Genomic DNA, 17,144 nt, shown 5'->3' on the forward strand with positions numbered 1-17,144 from the left:
GAATCTAGAGCAATCCTTAGCCTGAACTAAGCTTAGGAAGCGCAAAATCACCCGAAAATACATTCAGGTTACATTGCGTATCATATGGAATCTGGTGTTTTCCTAAGCCTGAGCTTAGTTTAGGAAGCGCAAAATCACACGAAAATGCATTAAGGTTACATTGCACATCATATGGAATCTGGTGTTTTCTTAAGCCTGAGCTAAGCTAAGGAAGCGCAAAATCACCTGAAAATTCATTCAGGTTACATTGCGCATCATATGGAATCTAGAGCAATCCTTAGCCTGAACTAAGCTTAGGAAGCGCAAAATCACCCGAAAATTCATTCAGGTTACATTGCGTATCATATGGAATCTGGTGTTTTCCTAAGCCTGAGCTAAGTTTAGGAAGCGCAAAATCACACGAAAATGCATTTAGGTTACATTGCACATCATATAGAATCTAGAGCAATCCTAAGCCTGAGCTATGCTTAGGAAGCGCAAAATCAACCGAAAATGCATTGTGCATCATATGGAATCTGGTGTTTTCCTAAGCCTGAGCTAAGTTTAGGAAGCGCAAAATCACTCGGAAATGCATTCAGGTTACATTGCGCATCATATGGAATCTAGAGCAATCCTTAGCCTGAGCTAAGCTTAGGAAGCGCAAAATCACCCGAAAATACATTCAGGTTACATTGCGTATCATATGGAATCTGGTGTTTTCCTAAGCCTGAACTTAGTTTAGGAAGCGCAAAATCACCCGAAAATTCATTCAGGTTACATTGCGCATCATATAAAATCTAGAGCAATCCTAAGCCTGAGCTATGCTTAGGAAACGCAAAATCACCCGAAAATACATTGCGTATCATATGGAATCTGGTGTTTTCCTAAGCCTGAGCTAAGTTTAGGAAGCGCAAAATCACACGAAAGTGCATTCAGGTTACATTGCACATCATATGGAATCTGGTGTTTTCCTAAGCCTGAGCTAAGCTAAGGAAGCGCAAAATCACCCGAAAATACATTCAGGTTACATTGCGCATCATATGGAATCTAGAGCAATCCTTAGCCTGAACTAAGCTTAGGAAGCGCAAAATCACCCGAAAATACATTCAGGTTACATTGCGTATCATATGGAATCTGGTGTTTTCCTAAGCCTGAGCTTAGTTTAGGAAGCGCAAAATCACACGAAAATGCATTCAGGTTACATTGCACATCATATGGAATCTGGTGTTTTCCTAAGCCTGAGCTAAGCTAAGGAAGCGCAAAATCACCTGAAAATGCAAACAGGTTACATTGCGCATCATATGGAATCTAGAGCAATCCTTAGCCTGAACTAAGCTTAGGAAGCGCAAAATCACCCGAAAATTCATTCAGGTAACATTGCGTATCATATGGAATCTGGTGTTTTCCTAAGCCTGAGCTAAGTTTAGGAAGCGCAAAATCACACGAAAATGCATTTAGGTTACATTGCACATCATATAGAATCTAGAGCAATCCTAAGCCTGAGCTATGCTTAGGAAGCGCAAAATCAACCGAAAATGCATTCAGGTTACATTGTGCATCATATGGAATCTGGTGTTTTCCTAAGCCTGAGCTAAGTTTAGGAAGCGCAAAATCACTCGGAAATGCATTCAGGTTACATTGCGCATCATATGGAATCTAGAGCAATCCTTAGCCTGAACTAAGCTTAGGAAGCGCAAAATCACCCCGAAAATACATTCAGGTTACATTGCGTTTCATATGGAATCTGGTGTTTTCCTAAGCCTGAACTTAGTTTAGGAAGCGCAAAATCACCCGAAAATTCATTCAGGTTACATTGCGCATCATATAAAATCTAGAGCAATCCTAAGCCTGAGCTATGCTTAGGAAACGCAAAATCACCCGAAAATACATTGCGTATCATATGGAATCTGGTGTTTTCCTAAGCCTGAGCTAATTTAGGAAGCGCAAAATCACACGAAAGTGCATTCAGGTTACATTGCACATCATATGGAATCTGGTGTTTTCCTAAGCCTGAGCTAAGCTAAGGAAGCGCAAAATCACCCGAAAATGCATTCAGGTTACATTGCGCATCATATGGAATCTAGAGCAATCCTTAGCCTGAACTAAGCTTAGGAAGCGCAAAATCACCCGAAAATTCATTCAGGTTACATTGCGCATCATATGGAATATAGAGCAATCCTTAGCCTGAGCTTAGCTTAGGAAGCGCAAAATCACCCGAAAATACATTCAGGTTACATAGCACATCATATCGAATCTGGTGTTTTCCATTGCACACTATATCGAATCTGGTGTTTTCCTAAGCCTGAGCTTAGTTTAGGAAGCGCAAAATCACCCGAAAATTCATTAAGGTTACATTGCACATCATATAGAATCTAGAGCAATCCTAAGCCTGAGCTATGCTTAGGAAACGCAAAATCACCCGAAAATACATTCAGGTTACATTGCACATCACATGGAATCTGGTGTTTTCCTAAGCCTGAGCTAAGCTAAGGAAGCGCAAAATCACCTGAAAATGCATTCAGGTTACATTGCACATCATATAGAATTTAGAGCAATCCTTAGCATGCGCAATGTAACCTGAATGCATTTTTGGTTGATTTTGCGATTCCTGAGCTTAGCTCAGGCTAAGAGATGCTCTAGATTTTGCGGGTGGCTCTAGATTCTATATGAAAGCATTTTCAGGGGATTTGGCGCTTCCTAAGCTTAGCTCAGGCTTAGGAAAACACCAAAGTCGATATGATGTGCTATGTAACCTGAATGTATTTTCGGGTGATTTTGCGCTTCCTAAGCTTAGCTCAGGCTAAAAATTGCTCTAGATTCCATATTTTTATTATAATATTGTTATTATTATGGATCCGCAATGTAACCTGAATGCATTTTCGTGTGATTTTGCGCTTCCTAAGCTTAGCTCAGACTAAAAATTGCTCTAGATTCCAAGCTTAACTCAGGCTTAGGAAAACACCAACTCCATATGATGCGCAATGTAACCTGAATGTATTTTCGGGTGATTTTTCATGCTTAGGATTGTGCATCATATGGAATCTGGTGTTTTCCTAAGCCTGAGCTAAGCTTAGGAAGCGCAAAATCACCCGAAAATTCATTCAGGTTACATTGCGCATCATATGGAATATAGAGCAATCCTTAGCCTGAGCTTAGCTTAGGAAGCGCAAAATCACCCGAAAATTCATTCAGGTTACATTGCGCATCATATGGAATATAGAGCAATCCTTAGCCTGAGCTTAGCTTAGGAAGCGCAAAATCACCCGAAAATACATACATCATATCGAATCTGGTGTTTTCCATTGCACACTATATTGAATCTGGTGTTTTCCTAAGCCTGTGCTAAGCTTAGGAAGCGCAGAATTACCTGAAAATGCATTTGGTTACATTGCGCATCATATAGAATCTAGAGCAATCCTAAGCCTGAGCTATGCTTAGGAAGCGCACAATCACCCGAAAATGCATTCAGGTTACATTGTGCATCATATGGAATCTGGCGTTTTCCTAATCCTGAGCTAAGTTTAGGAAGCGCAAAATCACTCGAAAATGCATTCAGGTTACATTGCGCATCATATGGAATCTAGAGCAATCCTTAGCCTGAGCTAAGCTAAGGAAGCGCAAAATCACCCGAAAATACATTCAGGTTACATTGCGTATCATATGTAACTAAGCTAAGGAAGCGCAAAATCACCTGAAAATGCATTCAGGTTACATTGCGCATCATATGGAATCTAGAGCAATCCTTAGCCTGAACTAAGCTTAGGAAGCGCAAAATCACCCGAAAATTCATTCAGGTTACATTGCGCATCATATGGAATATAGAGCAATCCTTAGCCTGAGCTTAGCTTAGGAAGCGCAAAATCACCCGAAAATACATTCAGGTTACATAGCATATCATATCGAATCTGGTGTTTTCCTTTGCACACTATATTGAATCTGGTGTTTTCCTAAGCCTGAACTAGGCTTAGGAAGCGCAGAATCACCTGAAAATGCATTTAGGTTACATTGCGCATCATATAGAATCTAGAGCAATCCTAAGCCTGAGCTATGCTTAGGAAGCGCAAAATCACCCGAAATTGCATTCAGGTTACATTGTGCATCATATGGAATCTGGTGTTTTCCTAAGCCTGAGCTAAGTTTAGGAAGCGCAAAATCACTCGAAAATGCAAAACTCGGTAAGTAGGCCTTGACCGGGTTACAGGTCTTTTTTTCTGCGCTGTCAAGTTTTTTCTGTTTTTCAGGCGAATTTCTACTTTGACGAGTTGGACCACTGTGGCGAGCTTTCGTATGCTGTATTGATTGAACAACGATTGGAGTGAACCAGAATAGTTTCATTTTTCAAGATTCAAGCTGTTTTCCGGATATTTGGTTTTGGACGCTGATCAAGTTTTGTTTTGCCCTGCTGTCGTTGTGTTGTTCATTCTGAACCCCCCTGAAGCTTTGCAGTCCATTCAAACGAGAAGATAAATTTGAGGAGGAGAGGAAGTTTGCTTTGGCCGTTTCCACAATTTGAAGTTCAAGTTTCATTGTTCGAGTTACTGAAGTTTATTCGTGTTTGTTAAGTATTACTTTTCTTTTTATTATTTAGTTTAGTAGTGTAGTGTACTTTGGTATTGATAATTTAAAGCAATCCCCGTCATTTTTCCGTCATGGAGACTGACGGGGAAGTAGCTCCTGTTGTTTCTGATGAAACTACTTCCAAAGTTAAACCCTTTCGTGTGAAAACATATCCGTCAACATATTTGGGACCTTTTGTAGTATTTTTCCGTAAAAAAGAAAAGCCTATAAATGTTCTTTTGATTGCTTCTGAAGTTTACAAAATATACAAATCTGTCAAGGAGATCAAAAAGATTTCACTTGACAAATTGAGGATTGTTTTTGGATCACGTGACGATGCCAATGCATTGCTAGAGTCCAAGTTGTTTTTCAATTCATATCGAGTTTATGCTCCGTGCGACTCGTGTGAAATTAACGGAATAATTTATGACGAATCTCTGGAATGCGATAAAATTTTAAATCGTGGTTCTGGAGTATTCAAAAATAAAGCCATTGCTCCAGTGAAAGTTTTAGATTGCGTTCGCTTATCTAAACTAATTTTCACTGATAAGGAATCCTCATATTCACATTCAAACTGTATCAAAATAACATTTGAAGGAACTGTGCTTCCTGATTATGTTGTTGTTGATAATGTTGAATTTGATGTTAGGCTTTTCTATCCAAAAATTATGCACTGCGATCGTTGTCTTCTTTTTGGACACACATCGCAATTTTGTTCCAATAAATCAAAATGTTCCAAATGTGGTGGAATGCACTCTTCATCAGAATGCAATAAACATTCTGATGTCTGTATTCATTGTGGTAAAAAACATAATCTTTTGAAAGAATGTTCAGTATACATTGATCATCAAAAACAATTCAATTTAAAAATAAAAAATAGAAATAAATTTTCATATTCTCAAATTGTTAAATCCACTGACAACATAACTTCTGATAACATTTTTGCACCATTATCTCATGATGTTGTTTCTCAGGATTCAAATGGGGATAATAACACTTTTGTTTATAAACCACCTATAAAAAGAAAAAGAAATAGTAAAAAATCTAACACTCATGACGGTAGTTCAAATCCTCAGCCATCAACATCATATGATGTAAATTTTCCTCCTATGAAAACCCCACCTCGAAACATTCCTGGTTTTCAGAGAGATAGTTTTACTTTTTCTGAAAACAAAAATAATCAAAACACTAATGACACATCTCAAAACAATGGTAATACTAATGATAGTAATTCCATTTTAAATATTTTGGAGGATTTAGTAGAATTTTTGGGATTAAATGATTTTTGGAAGAAATTAATCAAAAAATTGTTACCGTTTTTGGCTACTATTCTTGAAAAGTTAAACTCTTTTGGACCCCTCATTAGTTCTTTGTTTTGTTAAAAATGGCGGGATTCAAAAATAGAGATTTGAATATTCTTCAATGGAACTGTCGAAGTATTATTCCAAAAATCGACAGACTTAAAGCATTGATAACAAATTATGACATTGATATTTTCTGTTTAAATGAAACGTGGCTAGTGGATACTAAACATTTTCGAATTCCATCTTTCAATATAATTCGAAAGGATCGGAATGTTTCATTTGGAGGTGTAATGATCGGTATTCGTGAAAACATTGAATTTAAATATTTAGATTTTTCATTTGATTCTCAAATTGAATATATTATTATTTCTGTCAAACATAATGGTTTGGAATTTTCAATTGTTTGTATTTACATTCCGCCCCAAGCAAGGTTTACATTGCCAGAATTAAAAGCACTTTTGAATAACGTTCCTTCACCTTTTTATATTCTTGGTGATTTGAATGCTCATAATTTAGCTTGGGGTAGTGATTTTACTGATGGCAGAGGATCATTAATCTTGGATTTAATTGATGAATTAAATTTAAATGTTCTCAATGATGGGTCTTTCACTAGGGTTGCTGTTCCTCCTGCACGTCATTCGTGTATAGATTTATCCATTTGTTCAAATAATTTAGCCTTGAAATCGTTTTGGAAAATTACAAATGATCCAAATGGTAGTGATCATTTACCTATTATAATATCCATTGAGAATCATATTAGTGATAAATTTACTCAAGAACCTTTTGTTCCCGATTTAACAAAAAATGTTGACTGGGTTAAATTTTCTGATCTAATTTCTTTAGCTCTAATTGGTTCTGATGACTCGCTTTCCCCCATTCAAAATTATAATTACTTTTCAAAAATATTGATTCAATGTTTGTATAAATCTCAAACGAAAAAAATTACTTCTAATTTTTCCAAAAGAAAAAATCCTTCGTTTTGGTGGGATCATGACTGCTCCATTGCCTTAAAAAACAAATCAGATGCTTTCAAAAAATTTAGACATTCTGGATGTAGAGATCATTATGTTTTATATTGTAAAACTGAAGCTCAGTTTACTCGAGTTTGTAAATTCAAAAAACGAAATTATTGGAAAAATTTTGTTGAAAATCTTGATTCACAGACATCATTGTCTAAATTGTGGTCCGTTGCTCGAAATTTGAGAAATTATAGAAATCCGCCATCATCTGTATTGGGGTATTCAGAAGATTGGATTGAACAGTTTGGTTCTAAAATTTGTCCTGATTTTGTTCCTACCCCAATAACATTTAGAAAACATCAATGTTACAATTATTTCCCAGACCTTTGCAATGAGTTTTCCATTGAGGAAATGGATTTGGCCCTTTCTATTACCAAGAATACTGCTCCAGGTATTGACAACATAAAATTTATTGTATTGAAAAATTTACCACTTGAAGGAAAGATGTATTTACTTTCTTTGTATAATTCATTTCTATTTCAGAATACTTTGCCTTCTGAATGGCGTTCCATTAAAGTAATAAGTATTCTGAAACCTGATAAAAACCCTTCATCAGTTGACAGTAGAAGACCTATTAGTTTATTATCATGTCTGAGGAAACTAATGGAAAGAATGATTTTTAATCGCCTTGAACTATGGGCTGAAAAAAATAACATTTTTTCATCATCCCAATATGGTTTCAGAAAAGGTCGTGGTACTCGGGATTGTGTTGGCATTTTAACTTCACATATTGAGCTATCGCTCAATAAGAAACAAGATGTTGTTTCTACATTCCTTGATGTTTCTGGTGCATATGATTCTGTTTTGATAGATTTATTATTTGAAAAAATGAATGATTGTAAAATTCCTTATATTTTTTCAAATTTCCTGTGCAATTTGTTTTCTTTCAAAATTATGCACTTTTTCCATAATGGATCATCAAAAATGATTCGTTATAGTTATTTTGGACTTCCTCAGGGTTCCTGTTTGAGTCCCTTTTTGTATAATTTATTTACAAGGGACATGATTTCCATTATTCCAAATGGATGTTATTTGATTCAGTTTGCTGATGATAATGTTATATCTATTAGTGGCAAAAATAGAGAAATTATTCGTCATTTCATGCAGATTTCTTTAGATAATTTAAACTCATGGGCGCATAATAATGGTTTCACGTTTTCTGCATCGAAAACCAAATTTATAATATTTTCTCGTAAACATACTCCGGTAGCCATTGATTTATATTTGGGTAATAACCTAATTGAACAAGTTTTTGATTATAAATATCTTGGCATATGGTTTGATTCGAAATTGAAGTGGAATAAACATATTCAATATATTCAAAAAATTTGCACAAAAAGAATTAATTTTCTTCGAATAATTACTGGAACCTGGTGGGGAGCTCATCCCATTGATATGATAACACTTTATAAAACAACTATTCGTTCTGTTATGGAATATGGTTGTTTTGCTTTTGGAAGTGCTGTTCAAACACATTTTTCCAAACTTGAAAAAATTCAGTTTCGATGTTTGAGAATTTGTTTGAAATTAATGAATTCTACTCACACTAAATCTGTAGAAGTTTTAGCAGGTGTTGTTCCACTCAAAAATCGTTTTCATGAATTAAACTGCAAATTTTTGATACATTGTTTATCAATTAACCATCCACTAGTAGATATATTAAAATCACTCTTTGAAATCAATCCCTCTAGCAGAATTTTATGTTCTTATATTGACTGTTCCACAGAAAATATAATTAAAAATTCTTCACCCGGTTTTTATGAATATAGCATGTGTGTGCATTCATATCGACCTAATATTGACTTCTCATTACTTGCAGAGTTGAAATTTATTCCTCATCAGGCATATTCTCGTTTCGCCAATTTGTTATTTAAACAAAAAATAGTTGGGATTGAATATGATAATATTTTTTATACAGATGGTTCCGTGACTGATAATGTAGCAGGGTTTGGAGTATATAATAATAGTTTGGCCCATTATTATAAATTAGAAGCACCTTGTTCTATTTACACAGCTGAATTATTGGCCATATATTTTGCATGTAATTTGATAAAAAATTGTGCTCCTAACATATACTTGGTATGTTCTGATAGCTTAAGTTGTCTCCAGGCTTTGAATTCAATTACCTTTCATTCAAAAACAAATCATATTATTTTGACAATAAAAGGGCTATTACTTGAATTACATTCTCAAGGATATTTGATAAAATTAGTTTGGGTTCCAGCTCATTGTAATATTTTTGGCAATGAACAAGCTGATTATTTGGCGAAATTGGGTGTTTTTTGCGGAATAGTTTATAATCGTGATATTTTTTCCTATGAATATTTCTCCAAATTGAAGAAAAAATCATTGAGCAATTGGCAAATATCTTGGAATGAAAGTCAACAGGGACGATATTGTTATTCCATTTGTCCGAGAATTAAAGGTCATCCTTGGTTTAAAAACTTAGATGTTGGACGTTATTTCATTTGTACTATTTCAAGATTAATGTCAAATCATTATATTTGTAATGATTATTTGTATCGTATGAAAATGAATGATTCTAATCTCTGTGAATGTAATAAATCTTATGAAGATATAGATCATATTGTTTTTAAATGTCCTAATTATATCTTAGCGAGACAAAAATTCATGGATAGAATGACTTTCCTGAGTAACGAAATTCCAGTCTCTGTTCGAGATATTTTGGCCATAAAATGTCTTCCCATTCTAAAAATACTTTTAAAATATTTGAATGAAATCTCTTGTCAAATTTGATACTCGTTGTTTTTCTTCTCTTTGTTATTTTTATTTTCAGAAACCTCTTGCCTAGGCTACGCTGGTGCCATTCAAGCGTTTGAATCCTGATTTTCATACATATGGTGGTCCCTTGGATGTTGTCGGCTCTGATATGGATCGATTCCGGATGAGCCTTTAGTATTAAGTTTTGGTTTTGTAATTATTGTTTTTTTTTTTGAAAAGATAAAGAGGTTTTATGCCTTTTTGAGAACGATTTCGAAATGCAAGGAAATCACTCAAAGGGGCTTTTCCCTCTTTCAAAATTATAAGTTAAATAAACAAAAAAAAAAAAAAACAACACTCGAAAATGCATTCATGTTACATTGCGCATCATACGGAATCTAGAGCAATCCTTAGCCTGAGCTATGCTTAGGAAGCGCAAAATCACCCGAAAATTCATTCAGGTTACATTGCGTATCATATGGAATCTGGTGTTTTCCTAAGCCTGAGCTAAGTTTAGGAAGCGCAAAATCACACGAAAATGCATTTAGGTTACATTGCACATCATATAGAATCTAGAGCAATCCTAAGCCTGAGCTATGCTTAGGAAGCGCAAAATCAACCGAAAATGCAGTCAGGTTACATTGCACATCATATGGAATCTGGTGTTTTCCTAAGCCTGAGCTGAGCTTAGAAAGCGCAAAATCACCCGAAAATGCATTCAGGTTACATTGCGCATCATATGGAATCTAGAGCAATCCTTAGCCTGAACTATGCTTAGGAAGCGCTAAATCACCTGAAAATGCATTCATATAGAATCTAGGGCCACCCGCAAAAGCTAGAGCAATTCTTAGCCTAAGCTAAGCTCAGAAAGCGCAAAATCAACCAAAAATGCATTCAGGTTTCATTGCGCATGCTTGGGATTGCTCTAGATTCTATATAATGTGCAATGTAACCTGTTTGCATTTTCAGGTGATTTTGCGCTTCCTTAGCTTAGCTCAGGCTTAGGAAAACACCAGATTCCATATGATGTGCAATGTAACCTGAATGTATTTTCAGGTGATTTTGCGTTTCCTAAGCATGAGCTCAGGCTTAGAAAAACATCAAATTTCATATGATACGCAATGTAACCTGAATGCATTTTCGGGTGATTTTGCGCTTCCTAAGCTTAGTTCAGGCTAAGGATTGCTCTAGATTCCATATGATGCGCAATGTAACCTGAATGCATTTTCGGGTGATTTTGCGCTTCCTTAGCTTAGCTCAGGCTTAGGAAAACACCAGATTCGATATAGTGTGCAATGTAACCTGAATGTATTTTCGGGTGATTTTGCGTTTCCTAAACATAGCTCAGGCTTAGGATTGCTCTAGATTTTATATGATGCGCAATGTAACCTGAATGAATTTTCGGGTGATTTTGCGCTTCCTAAACTAAGCTCATATGGAATCTGGTGTTTTCCTAAGCCTGAGCTAAGTTTAGGAAGCGCAAAATCACTCGAAAATGCATTCAGGTTACATTGCGCATCATATGGAATCTAGAGCAATCCTTAGCCTGAACTAAGCTTAGGAAGCGCAAAATCACCCGAAAATACATTCAGGTTACATTGCGTATCATATGGAATCTGGTGTTTTCCTAAGCCTGAGCTTAGTTTAGGAAGCGCAAAATCACACGAAACTGCATTCAGGTTACATTGCACATCATATGGAATCTGGTGTTTTCCTAAGCCTGAGCTAAGCTCAGGAAGCGCAAAATCACTCGGAAATGCATTCAGGTTACATTGCGCATCATATGGAATCTAGAGCAATCCTTAGCCTGAGCTAAGCTTAGGAAGCGCAAAATCACCCGAAAATACATTCAGGTTACATTGCGTATCATATGGAATCTGGTGTTTTCCTAAGCCTGAACTTAGTTTAGGAAGCGCAAAATCACCCGAAAATTCATTCAGGTTACATTGCGCATCATATAAAATCTAGAGCAATCCTAAGCCTGAGCTATGCTTAGGAAACGCAAAATCACCCGAAAATACATTGCGTATCATATGGAATCTGGTGTTTTCCTAAGCCTGAGCTAAGTTTAGGAAGCGCAAAATCACACGAAAGTGCATTCAGGTTACATTGCACATCATATGGAATCTGGTGTTTTCCTAAGCCTGAGCTAAGCTAAGGAAGCGCAAAATCACCCGAAAATGCATTCAGGTTACATTGCGCATCATATGGAATCTAGAGCAATCCTTAGCCTGAACTAAGCTTAGGAAGCGCAAAATCACCCGAAAATTCATTCAGGTTACATTGCGCATCATATGGAATATAGAGCAATCCTTAGCCTGAGCTTAGCTTAGGAAGCGCAAAATCACCCGAAAATACATTCAGGTTACATAGCACATCATATCGAATCTGGTGTTTTCCATTGCACACTATATCGAATCTGGTGTTTTCCTAAGCCTGAGCTTAGTTTAGGAAGCGCAAAATCACCCGAAAATTCATTAAGGTTACATTGCACATCATATAAAATCTAGAGCAATCTTAAGCCTGAGCTATGCTTAGGAAACGCAAAATTACCCGAAAATACATTCAGGTTACATTGCACATCACATGGAATCTGGTGTTTTCCTAAGCCTGAGCTAAGCTAAGGAAGCGCAAAATCACCTGAAAATGCATTCAGGTTACATTGCACATCATATAGAATTTAGAGCAATCCTTAGCATGCGCAATGTAACCTGAATGCATTTTTGGTTGATTTTGCGATTCCTGAGCTTAGCTCAGGCTAAGAGATGCTCTAGATTTTGCGGGTGGCTCTAGATTCTATATGAAAGCATTTTCAGGTGATTTGGCGCTTCCTAAGTTTAGCTCAGGCTTAGGAAAACACCAAAGTCGATATGATGTGCTATGTAACCTGAATGTATTTTCGGGTGATTTTGCGCTTCCTAAGCTTAGCTCAGGCTAAAAATTGCTCTAGATTCCATATTTTTATTATAATATTGTTATTATTATGGATCCGCAATGTAACCTGAATGCATTTTCGTGTGATTTTGCGCTTCCTAAGCTTAGCTCAGACTAAAAATTGCTCTAGATTCCAAGCTCAACTCAGGCTTAGGAAAACACCAACTCCATATGATGCGCAATGTAACCTGAATGTATTTTCGGGTGATTTTTCATGCTTAGGATTGTGCATCATATGGAATCTGGTGTTTTCCTAAGCCTGAGTTAAGCTTAGGAAGCGCAAAATCACCCGAAAATTCATTCAGGTTACATTGCGCATCATATGGAATATAGAGCAATCCTTAGCCTGAGCTTAGCTTAGGAAGCGCAAAATCACTCGAAAATTCATTCAGGTTACATTGCGCATCATATGCTCCATTCCATAGAGCAATCCTTAGCCTGAACTAAGCTTAGGAAGCGCAAAATCACCCGAAAATTCATTCAGGTTACATTGCGCATCATATGGAATATAGAGCAATCCTTAGCCTGAGCTTAGCTTAGGAAGCGCAAAATCACGCTGGACCGCTTAACGACCGTGCTAACAGGGCGAAGGCCGGTGGTAATAGCGGGTGACTTTAATGCCTGGGCTGTGAAATGGGGAAGCCGTTTCACGAACCAGCGGGGTCAGATCCTGCTAGAAACACTGGCCATCTTAGATGTCGACTTGGCTAACGTCGGTACCAAGAGTACCTATAGTCGAAACGGAGCGGAGTCAATTATTGACGTGACCTTTTGTAGTCCTGGCCTAACAAGTAGTTCGAACTGGAGGGTAGATGATGGCTACACTCACAGCGACCACCTGGCGGTTCGCTACAGTATCGACTACAACAACAGCAGACAGCGGATAGAAGAAGAGGCGGCTAGGCTAAGGCCAAGCCCTCGTAGGTGGAAGACATCATACTTCGACGAAGAGGTATTTAGGGAAGCGCTCCGCCGTGAGCGAAACTTACTCGGTTTAGACGGCGACGAGCTGGTAGCGGTGCTCTCACGTGCGTGTGATGCGACCATGCCCAGGAGAGTCCACCCTAGAAATGGGAGGCCACCGGCTTACTGGTGGACCGACGCGATTGCGGACCTGCGCCGCGCCTGCCTACGGGCTAGGCGGCGGATGCAGCGAGCACGATCAGAGGAAGAGCGAAACGAACGGCGGGTGGTGTTCGCCGCTGCAAAAGCCGCGCTCAAGACCGAGATAAGAGCAAGCAAAAAGGCCTGCTTTGAGGGTCTCTGTAAGAGTGCCAATACAAACCCGTGGGGTGACGCCTACAGGATCGTTATGGCCAAGACGAGAGGTGTGATGGCTCCTACAGAGCAATCTCCAGAGATGTTGGAGGGGATCATTGGAGGAATTTTTCCGCGTCATGATCCTAATCCTTGGCGTCCTTTCGTAGGACAGCCGGGGACAGGGGCTGGCGATGAGGAGAGGGTCACCGATGTGGAACTTGTGGGGATAGCTAAGTCCCTTAGCGTAGGTAAGGCCCTAGGTCCAGACGGAGTTCCGAACCTGGCCTTAAAATTAGCTATTGCAGAGGCTCCCGAGATGTTCAGGTCTGCTATGCAGAAATGCCTGGACGAGGGAGTTTTCCCAGAAGCTTGGAAGAGGCAGCGCCTGGTACTATTGCCAAAGGCGAGGAAACCACCCGGAGACCCGTCGGCATATAGACCAATATGCTTGATTGACACGGCGGGGAAGGTGCTCGAAAAGATCATCCTCAATAGAATGTTGAGGTTCACTGAGGGCGTAAATGGTCTTTCGAGCAACCAGTATGGCTTCCGAAAGGGGAGGTCCACCGTAGACGTTACCTTGTCGGTTACAAAAACCGCCGAGAAAGCACTCGAGCCTAAGAGGATGGGAAATCGCTTCTGCGGGGTAGTGACTCTGGATGTAAGGAATGCATTTAATAGCGCCAGCTGGGCTGCTATTGCCGATGCGCTCTTGCGTCTGGGGATACCAGAGTACTTGTACAAGATTCTCGGAAGCTACTTTCAGAATCGCGTACTAGTTTACGACACGGAGGTGGGTCGGAAGTGCTTTCACATAACCTCAGGAGTCCCGCAAGGTTCCATCCTGGGTCCGGTGTTATGGAATGTCATGTACGACGAGGTGTTGAGGTTAGAGTACCCAGTGGGAGTGGTGATTGTCGGATTTGCCGACGACATTACGCTCGAAGTCTACGGTGAAACGATCGAGGAGGTAAAGTTGACTACCAACCACTCGATCAAGGTTGTGGAGGCGTGGATGCGGTCCAGGAAACTGGAGCTGGCTCACCACAAGACAGAGGTGATGGTTGTTAACAACATGCAGTCGGACGGAGATCAGTGTAGGAGAGTGCACTATCCTGTCAAAGCGCTCTGTCAAACACTTGGGCGTGATGATCGAAGATAAACTGACCTTCGGTAGCCACGTCGATTATGTCTGTAAAAGAGCCTCCACAGCTATTGCGGCACTGTCCCGGATGATGTCCAATAGCTTCCGACAGTATCTACACCGTTTCGGGCATGCGGATTCTCCCAAATGCCCAGTGTGCAATGGTTTAGAGGAAACGGTGGAACACGTTTTGTTTGTGTGCCCGTGTTTTCGCACAATGCGTGACCGCATGCTTGCCACATGCGGGGAGGACACAACTCCGGACAACCTGGTCCAGAGGATGTGTAGGGATGAGGTTAGCTGCAATGCCGTTTCAACGGCTATCACCCATATCGTCTGGGAGCTACAGAGGAGGTGGCGCGTGGACTCGGAGAATGGCTAGTCCATATGCAGTGTGTGGTGTTTCTGTCTTGACAGTTCGAGTAATAATGATCTTTCTAAATACACCGCCTACTAGTGGTGGTTGTATGTCAAACACCGAGAACGAAATGCAGGAGTTCCCTTGTCAGGCGAGCTCCTTATCCCATTTTCTGCCGGACTCAACAGATCGCATCTGTTAGCGATTCGACGGCGTTGTAGTGTCTCTGACTTGCGCAGGCCTCCAGTTGCTAATTTTACTGTATTAGCTGGCTTTTGCTGAGCCCTTCCAACCGATCCGGGCGCGCGTCTTCGTACTTGGATGCCTTGGTAAGGAATTCCTCTTTGTCCTCTAAGGGAGTTAGGACGTGAAGAATATGGCGTTCCATCAAAAAGCGATTGGTGTTAGAGGGCACTAACGACGGTTGATCGGGCAAGATGGATGGATCTTTCATGGTGATGCTACCAGCACTTAGTGATGAGCTTTTCAAGGATACTTTAACGCGACGTTTGTTAAAGTTCGTAGCATGGCTACATCGTACATACCTGTACATACTTCCATTTGGACTTGGAAAAGGGTCGTGAACTGGATGACCATTTGTAAGTTTTGGCGCAGCGCGTTTTTCGTTTGTTATCGTCCTAACCTTCCTGCTACCCCGCCTGCCACTACCGGGGGACATAGCCAATACGTTCACTCCGTTAATGGTAGAAGCAACGAATTTAACACTACTCATCGTCGGCGCCGTGATTACTGAGTCTCTCGATTGAGTTTCTCCCGAAGTGCTATTTCGATTAGGTTCCGCATTGAGTGCTGCTGTTCCGACCATTTTGGCTTCTACGGCAGTCTTAACTCTGATGGTACACTGCACTAGACCGACGTCATTTTGCTTCGCGTGTAATTTTTTTTCTATCTTCTGCAGTTTCAACGTCTTTTGCTGACATTGTGCTGTACACGCATTTACCCTTAAACGTCTTTCTTTTGTCTTTCAGCACTAGCAATAAAAACATACAGAACGTTAGAATAGGTCAGGGCTGCATGGACGCGAACGATGGGCTCGGTGCAGCATGCGTAAGCATTTTGCATCACGGCACTCAAAGTGCGCCACATGTTCTGCTGACTACACTTCTACTCGTTGGTGGTCGTCCGTTTGGACGATGCGCAAAGGCTCATGTTTCAAACCCAAATATGTTACTGCCGAAATATTGTCACCGCCGCCCCAGGCGTCTATATCTATCCTTTTTACACTTATTGATTATATTGTAAGAATCGATTTGAAAACCAAATAAAAGGAACGTAGGTTCCAGTACCAAGTCAGTCTAGTTCTGACTCAAATACTATGCGTTTCAATGTACTCTGTACATACCGAAACATCCTTTAGCACCCTGGTCTCCAGGTACGGCTTCCATCAAGGGTAGTAATTAGAAGTCAAGAACTAGCGTCAAGAAACATAGTCTCCGGACAGACTATGATATGGCGACCGGATTTGCGATTTTCGACCGTAGTGATTGGTGAAAACCACAGTAGTGATGAGTGAAAAGCACCGTAGTGATTGGTGAAAATAAATCACAGTAGTGATTAGTGAACAGCACCGCAGTGATTGGTGAACGAACCACCGTGAAGATTAATGAAAAGCTAACCTGTGCGTGAAAATGCATTCAGGTTACATTGCGCATCATATGGAATCTAGAGCAATCCTTAGCCTGAACTAAGCTTAGGAAGCGCAAAATCACCCGAAAATTCATTCAGGTTACATTGCGCATCATATAAAATCTAGAGCAATCCTAAGCCATTTGCTTAGGAAACGCAAAATCACCCGAAAATACATTCAGGTTACATTGCACACTATATCGAATCTGGTGTTTTCCTAA

At 39.5% G+C, this 17,144-nt stretch overlaps 1 pseudogene; it reads right to left on the reverse strand.

Annotated features, from left to right (window-relative positions):
* Nucleotides 1–15,457: 15,457 nt before the first annotated feature.
* Nucleotides 15,458–16,283, reverse strand: LOC134284787 (uncharacterized; annotated as a pseudogene).
* Between the last annotated feature and the right edge of the window lie 861 nt (nucleotides 16,284–17,144).

This window comes from Aedes albopictus, unplaced genomic scaffold (assembly GCF_035046485.1).
Source record: "Aedes albopictus strain Foshan unplaced genomic scaffold, AalbF5 HiC_scaffold_8, whole genome shotgun sequence".
Classification (NCBI taxonomy): domain Eukaryota; kingdom Metazoa; phylum Arthropoda; class Insecta; order Diptera; family Culicidae; genus Aedes; species Aedes albopictus.